Below are 8,386 nucleotides of genomic sequence, written 5' to 3'. Positions count from 1 at the left end.
AAATTTATTGTGCTTTTGCTACTTGTTTTGTGACTGCGTGTGGTACCAGTGACAACCTGTAAAAGAAAAGTAGGGACAACATTTTATTTGTTTTTATTCAAAAAATCAATTTTTCCACAGTGCTGGGATCCAGGCGGCTTCTTTTTTTGGACAATATTTCTCTAGCTCCTTGGAACACAACAGACACTTCACCTTTTAAAATACCAGAAAAAAATGTATGGAGGACTAAAAGTGCCAAAATTAAATAAATAAATACATCATTAAATAATTAATTAAATATGTCATTAATTAAAATTGGAATTAAATATTTCATTAATTAAAATTGGAATTAAATATTGCATTAATTAATTAAAATTGGAATTAAATACTTAAATGTGTTATTAAATAAATATATCATTAAATAATTAAATATGTCATTAATTAAAATTGGAATTAAATACATAAATGTGTTATTAAATGTCATTAATTTATTAAAATAATAATTATTTTAAGTAAAAAACATATTTCATTATATCACTATGTAATTAATTATTTCATGGTCGTTGTGTTGCAGTGGATCATGAATTTATTTTATCTGTCAACCTCGCCCGTCAAAGTCCGTGGGCGGGACTAACGTGAATCTAGTCTAATCCACTGCTTTTGTCTGCCTTGAAACCGGAAGTAGAAGTTTTTTTTTTTTCTTAATTTTTTTTTTTTATTCGTGCCAAATACAAACAAAATAGGTACAAAAAGTCTTTTTACATTCAAGAAAACAAAAACAAAAAAAGAAAATAATAATATAGAACAAAGGGCTTGTGCTTTAAACAAAATATTAATCAAAAAGAAAATGGGCTATTATACAAACATATTGTCAATAAAGGAAGCTAATTTGGAAGCATGTTTTGTGTTAATCAAATGTAAAGATTTTGGCCAAAGTTTCAGATCATTTTTCCAGTGGGAAATATTGGGTTTTGTCTTAAAAAAGCGACATTTGTGTATATATTGTTTGCCAAACAAAATAAGGTTATTTAAGCCAAAGTTAATATGATTATTATCAAAGATTCCATATTTAATGTTTGTGACTGTCAGATTTGCTAATTGTAATCCTTTAGAATTAACCCGCTCTTGAAAGTCAAGCCAAAATCTTTGTACTGTTTCACATAAGAAGAATAGATGATCCAAGTCTTCACACTCATTCTCACAAAAACTGCACTTGCCTACATCCATTTTAAATCTTTGTTTTAAAAATTCATTTGTTGGATAAATGTTATTAATAATTTTGAATTGGAGTTCTTTTGTTTTTGGCGGGATTGGGAAAGTTAAGTATTTACATCTAATGTTTTTTGTTTCTTCTATTTCAAAATTTCTAAAAATATAATCTCTTTTAAGGGAGTTATTAAGGCAACTATTTAGAAAACAGCTCCTGATGAATTTGTTGTTACATTTAAAGTCTAGGAAATTAATACCATTGATCTTAAGTTGCCTTAATGAAGGTGTAACCTTTGCATAAATTATGTCCTGTTTGATTATTGCTAGGAGAGAAACAGGGAGAGCTTTCACAATTTGTTTGAACCTTTTCTGAGTACATTGAATGTTAAACCTGTTACAGAAATCAGTATGATTTAAAATATTACCTTCATTGTCTAGAAAATGGCTAATTGCCCATACACCTCTTGAATACCATTCTTCAATAAACAGCGATTTTCTATTTCGGAAGTAGAAGAAGTCTTTCTAAACATGGAGGCTGTGTTGAGGGAGAGTCGCTGTGAACTTTCTAGAGAGTTGGTGAGAGATATTTTAGACCTTGCAGAGTATGTGGAAGCAGGACCTGCTGACCCCGAGCATGTAGCGTGTAAAGCAGAGGAATTTATTGAAGTTGTTGAAGTTATTTCCGCACTTTCCGACCAAGATGTTGACCGTAGAGTGACTGCAAATTTAGAGGAAGTACTCCGCCGGTTTTCTGGTACCAGGGTGCAACAGGAGCACACACAGGGACCAGTGCGTTTGGCATACCGAGGGAAGTTCTGGAACATCACGTTCTTTGTGGATTACCAGCCTGTCAAATTGCAGCGATGCTCGGAGTGTCGAGCGCTTTTCCTTTAGGACCTACTCGGCTCGGCACGGCTCCGCTCGTCTTTGTTTAGCCGCGATTCCACAAGCATCTACTCGGCACGGTACGGCTCGTCTCATCTTTGTTTGCGAGCGTTTCCATACGGACTAATTTTCAGCACCTTCTCGGCTGAGGTTCCCAGCGAGCTGAGATGAGCCGATAATGTTGCGTTTACATAGTGCAGGCCACTGATTGAGCAGGGAGTGACGACACACAGAGCAACTCCAGCACGAAAACAAAATCCTGCATTAAAAAACGACTGTAAACAGCGACGGTGTGCATTGCTCTTCACGAAACTCTCTGTTCTTCATAATTTTAATATGACAGCCAGACCTGTACCGTGGGTGAATGAAGAGGTCGAGACTTTGTCTTTGGTGGCGGACCAAAGAATACAGAGAGAGCTGAACGGAGAAAGTTTATCAGGAGGTCTCTGAGCGGATGGCCGCTCACATATACAGTAGACTGTATATAAAGAGGACAGAAGCAGTGTAGGGAGAAGCTGAAAAAGTTCAAAAGTGACTATCGGTCCACCCAGGACCACAACGGCCGGCGTGGGTCAACCAGGAGGTGTTGGAAGAGGTTTCATGAACGCTATTTACTGGCACCGCACCGGCGAGCAACAGGAGGGAGACTCAGCCGCTGCATTGTTGGAGACGTTCGAGGACGGTGAGTGTTTTGTGACTTCAAGAAACTTATACATCATTTATTCCATTGGTGGCAAGCTTCTTTTAAGCAAACAATTATTTTTAGAAAGTAACGTCGTTGTCTTCTGTAGCAGACAATAAGATAGCTAGTTAGCCATCAGCGCTAGCTAGTTAGCCATCGGCGCTAGTTAGTTAGCCATCGGCGCTAGCTAGTTAGCCATCGGCGCTAGCTAGTTAGCCATCGGCGCTAGCTAGTTAGCCATCGGCGCTAGCTAGTTAGCCATCGGCGCTAACTCCGTGTTCTGCTTGTATTTCGTGCTGCTGTTTCTAACGTTTAGCTCTCAGAAGCTAATACTTCAGTCAGCATGCCGTGTTTTTCTTGTACTTAGGGTGAGTGTTTATTTCTTTTCAAGAATCCCTTTCCACATGCGAAGCCTACTCCACCTCCGTCATGGAGCCCCCAGCTCCCCTGCCTCCTCTCCAGCACCAGCTTCAGCACCAGCTGGGACACCGACACTGTCAACATCAACCTCCAGCACGTCACAGCAACATCTTATCACCGGTAAGACACGGTAAACAGAGAGCATGGTTGATTTTCGCATTATTATTATTATTACTACAGGTGTAAATGCCTGCAAGCATGATCAGAACAGTGAGACCAACGACCAAGAATTCAGGCAGGTGTAAATGCAAACTGTGCAGCTGCCAGCTCAGGAACGCCTGATGAAAGCTACATGTAGCTGCAGTGACACATAAACAGAACACATGCAGCTGCATTTATTTTGCATTGACTTAACAAGTAAGTCACTAATTAATTTACATTCTGGTGCAGTGTAGTATTGCAACCATTCTTCTTATAGTCACTAGGTAGCTGTGAAACTGAATGAAAATATACATAAAAATGAGAAAACACAGCTCTTCTTAGCAACTCCAAAATGTGCACAGGATGAAATGAAGTTCACACCACGTCGTTTTTGTTTGTGGTGGAGGAGTTACTGCTTGTGCTTTGGTTAAAGCGAAGAGTGCCAGAAGTTTATTAAAGTATCAAAGACATGATCATGATTGAAAATGGATGGACGGGTGGCTAAACACATCACATCATAGCTGTGGAGTCCTTCCAGCTCCTGGGGACTACAATCTCTCAGGACCTCCTGAAAAAGGCTCAGCAGAGGATGTATTTCCTACGACAGCTGAGGAGACATGGCCTGCCACATGAGCTGTTGATCCAGTTCTACACTGCAGTCATCCGATCTGTCCTGTGCACCTCTGGATCAACCACACAGCAGGACAGAAACAGACTACAGCCCATAGTACGGACTGCAGAAAACATCATCAGAGACCCCACTCACCCTGGACATTTGGACTACAGAGCCCTGTACACAAAAATCACCACTACTGTGTTTATAGCAATTACCATTTTGCTAATGTGTTCATACATTCCGGTCTAGCTGTACATTTCTGTTTGTATTGTGTTCTATTTTACTACTATTTCTTTTTCCTCCCTGTTCCTCTTTCTATTGTTTCTTTATTTTTTATTATTCTCTTCCATATTCCTAGGATGACACCAACAGCCGAAACCAAATTCCGTGTATATTGTGTACTTACTTGGCCATTAAAGCTGACTCTGATCACTTTTCTGTCTTTGGTCTAGGCAAGAGGAAAGGGGGCCACAGAAAACTGGACCTTCCTAGCGTACTTGTGGAGATGCAGGCTGAGGAGGAGTGGAGTCATGCCCAGCATGATGAGAACATCTGATTGCTCCTCAGCGAGGCAAGAGAGAATGAAGCGGCCTTGCAGCGGGAGGAGATGGCCCAGAATACTGCCTTCAACCAGTCATTCCTGGGTGTGCTGGGGCAGCTGGGGTAGCTGGGTAGGCAGTGGGCAGCCGGCGAGTGTGAGCGAGTCCACCTCCCATAGACTTGAGATTTACAAGTGCTGGTCATATAATTAGAATATCATGAAAAAGCTCGTCTTTTGGACAACTGTCAGGTCAGCAGTCTTCCCCATGATTGTGTAGCCTACAGAACTAGGCTGAGAGACCATTTAAAGGCCTTTGCAGGTGTTTTGAGTTAATTAGCTGATTAGAGGTGTCTTCAATATTGAACCTTTCCACAATATTCTAATTTTCAGAGATACCAAATTTGGGATTTTTGTTAGTATTCAGGTATAATCATCAAAGTTAAGAGAAATAAACATTTGAAATATATCAGTCTCTGTGTAATGAATGAGTATAATATACAAGTTTCACTTTTTGAATGGAATTACTGAAATAATGAACAACTTTTTTCATGATATTCTAATTATATGACCAGCACCTGTAGTTGTATATAGTTTTACTTTTAGCCCTCCACTGTAGGAGAGGCCCACCACAGTTTGTACTTTGCACATTGTAAATAGTTTTGATTTTGCTACTGACTAATAAACTATTTTGTGACTTATGTGATTGCATCATAACTTCTCATTTTGTCTGTTAAGACACTGGTAGGAAAAGAGTCAACAGTCTGAACCAAACAATTCTGTATTCCCTAATAATGTATTTGTGTTTAATGGGATTTAACATGTTTTAACACAAACTCCTTTATGGTTCATAATTCCGTTGACTGAATTACACCAAAGCAATACTGATTTATCAAACTGGAATTTTCTTAAAACAGCTGTTTTAATGTTTTGGCGTTTAATTTTTTATTTAATCTTGCTAACCTTCACAAACAAACAATAGCATAGACACATCTACAAAAGTTTATTGTCAGAATTGCATTAAAGAAAACAATAGCGGTCCGGGGACAGAAAAACAGAAGTATAACAAGAAGAATAACTTTGCATGACACGTAGTGCATCAGTGCATCCTGTACATCTCTGTCCTCCTCCTCTACACCTTGTGCCACTGCAGGCTCATGTGCTGCTGCTTCAGGTAAATCCCATGAAGTCTCATCAGAGAGCATCTGAAACACATACACAGCATACATATTTTAATACCTAATAGCGACAAACTGCAGCCATTACAGGGTCGTTCACAGGACTGATACACGATAGCTAGCGAACTAGCATTAGCTTACCCTCATATGTCCTCTAGTTCATATCCGCTTGTCTTCGGCTTGATGCTGCTGCATCGCCTCCCAAACTCTCCTGTGTGTCTCCTCAGTGTTTCGACTCGTCGCTCTCAGCTTTCTCCGACTCTTCTATTACTCTGAATCTGACAGAAAGCCACAGACCGAGCAGCAGGTGTACTATCGTCTCCATGTACATTGTTGCATTGCGTTTGTGTCGCACAGAAATGACGGTAAGGGACTTTCGGGCCCCCGTGCTATGACGACTCAACCCACGATGAGGTGGTTCTCAATGTAATGGAAAAACAACTAAACCGAGACGAGCCGTGGCGCGCCGAGTAGATGCTAAAGGAAATGCTAAAGGAAAATTTGTCTTGCACCGCATGTATCAACATTTGGGAAAGAGGACCGAGTCTTTAGCGGTTGCTAATAAAGTTTTGTTTTATTGAGTATCCAAACCAACGTAGAGGTGAATAGCGTCACCCAGTGTATCGGAATGTGTTCACAAGCTCTGCATCAATCCATTATCTGGAATCGATTTGCCTTGACTTGATGTGCAGGGTAACCAATCAGGTGTTAGGATCCGCCCACCGACTTTGACGGGCGAGGTTGACAGATAAAATAAATTCATGATCCACTGCAACACAAGGACCATGAAATAATTAATTAAATAGTGAAATAATACAATATGTTTTTTACTTAAAATGAATTGGTATTTTAATGAATTAATGACATATTTAATAACATTTATGTATTTAATTCCAATTTTAATTAATTAATGACATATTTAATGCCAATTTTAATTAATTAATGACATATTTAATTATTTAATGATATATTTATTTAATAACACATTTAAGTATTTAATTCCAATTTTAATTAATTAATGAAATATTTAATTCCAATTTTAATTAATTAATGAAATATTTAATTCCAATTTTAATTAATTAATGAAATATTTAATTCCAATTTTAATTAATTAATGACATATTTAATTAATTATTTAATGATGTATTTATTTATTTAATTTTGGCACTTTTAGTCCTCCATACCATCCTGGTCCTGTTCAACCTGGTATCAGAGACTGAGTCCAGATTGTCACTCCAGTGATGCTGCTTTTTCAATGTTCTGATTTAAACTGTTCCTTTCATTCCTGCATAGCAAGTTTTGTGTCTTAGGTAGGGAGGTCAGAAGGTCACCATGAAGAACGCAAATCCTCTTTTCCAGAGGTGTGGTTTTCCTCACAGTTGACACCTTATGACCCTTGTCAGATTCTGGTGGAGGTTGTCTCTAAGTGAGTGGTCCTTTAGTAGCAAACATCTGATCTGTAAACGTTTCATTTGTATGTGAGTTTTGGGTTAGCTGTCTTCTGAAATGGTTTCTTACCAAATTTACAGCTTTGAGAAAGGATCTCTGGGCTATCTATATGTTGCCTTGGAATGTTCTGCTCCGCAGTCCGCTACACCATCATTAGATTATTATTAGTGAAGCATCAGTGTGTCAGCAGCTTGTTACTATTGTAGCTGCTGTAGGTTTGAACTATTTTCAGATCCAGTTTACATACAAATAAGATACAGCTGAAAGATCCAAACATGATTAATGGGAAAGAAGAAAAACAAAGTTCTGATATTGGTTGTCAGTTTTCAGATTTTTTCTCAAATGTCAGATTTTTGTCGAGACATTAGATAATTTGCACATTTAATAAAATAAAACCACATGAGAAGCTTAGAGGGAAAAAAAAACCCTGTTTGGTGGAGATGTTAATTTATGCAGCTGAAAAGGTGCTCTGAATACACAGTACTTTTTGATAGAAATAAGAAAACAAAATGTTAAAACATTGGTTTAAGATTGAACACTGTGTTGTGTTTTAAAAGCTTTTTATATCACCCATTGTAAAAAAAAAATGCAGAGGAGCAAAATGCAAAGTATTTCACTCCATAATGTAGTGGACAAGAGGTAGAAATACTCAAGTAAAGTGTAAGTACCTAATAAAAATTCAGCTTACATAGATTGGACAGGTGCACATTTTTCTTCTTCAGACTGTGTGGCTCAGCTATAATTAAATATATGGTTGCATAAAAAACAAATGCCAGTTTCCTGATTTAGATAAATTATTTAAGCTGCAAACATTATTTTTGATGGGATAGGTTGAGATAATAATGTTGATAATTGCACCAACTTAGTATTTTTTGTAACTTACACTCAAATGTCTCCATTAGTTGATTTAAAACTAAAGTACTTAATGAAATTGGTTTAATAATTTGATTATGAACTGATTTTTCTTCACCTTGACTTCAGGATTTCAGATCCCCTCCTCTATCCTGGTATTTTAAGATAGAGGAGGCTATTTCAAGTCCTCTCCTCTATGTTAACATACCTGGACAATAAAAAGTTCATTATAAGTGCCTTTGTTGAGGAAAAGTGTATTCTATTCACTTAATGCAGTCAGTTGCAGTTGTCATAACTCAAAAGTAATTAATGCAAACTGTTGATGACATACATTTGAAACGGTTAGTAAGTGCATTAATTCTTAATACACAGACGGTAACACACAAAAAAATTCACCATATTAAGAGTTTCCCCAATTTTTTGAATTGGAGATTTCC

The 8,386-nt window shown here is 37.7% G+C and overlaps 1 long non-coding RNA gene across 1 annotated transcript; it reads right to left on the bottom strand.

Annotated features, from left to right (window-relative positions):
- Positions 1–5,454: 5,454 nt before the first annotated feature.
- LOC129348902 (uncharacterized) lies at positions 5,455–6,474 on the bottom strand. Its single transcript, XR_008601646.1, has 2 exons — positions 5,790–6,474; positions 5,455–5,675 (listed from the first exon to the last, which is right to left on the bottom strand). It is a non-coding gene; the product is annotated as an uncharacterized LOC129348902 (long non-coding RNA).
- Between the last annotated feature and the right edge of the window lie 1,912 nt (positions 6,475–8,386).

The sequence above is a fragment of the Amphiprion ocellaris genome, chromosome 5 (assembly GCF_022539595.1).
Source record: "Amphiprion ocellaris isolate individual 3 ecotype Okinawa chromosome 5, ASM2253959v1, whole genome shotgun sequence".
NCBI lineage: Eukaryota > Metazoa > Chordata > Actinopteri > Pomacentridae > Amphiprion > Amphiprion ocellaris.
The sequence above is the reverse complement of the archived record's forward strand: the minus strand, read 5'-3'. Positions and strand labels throughout refer to the sequence as shown.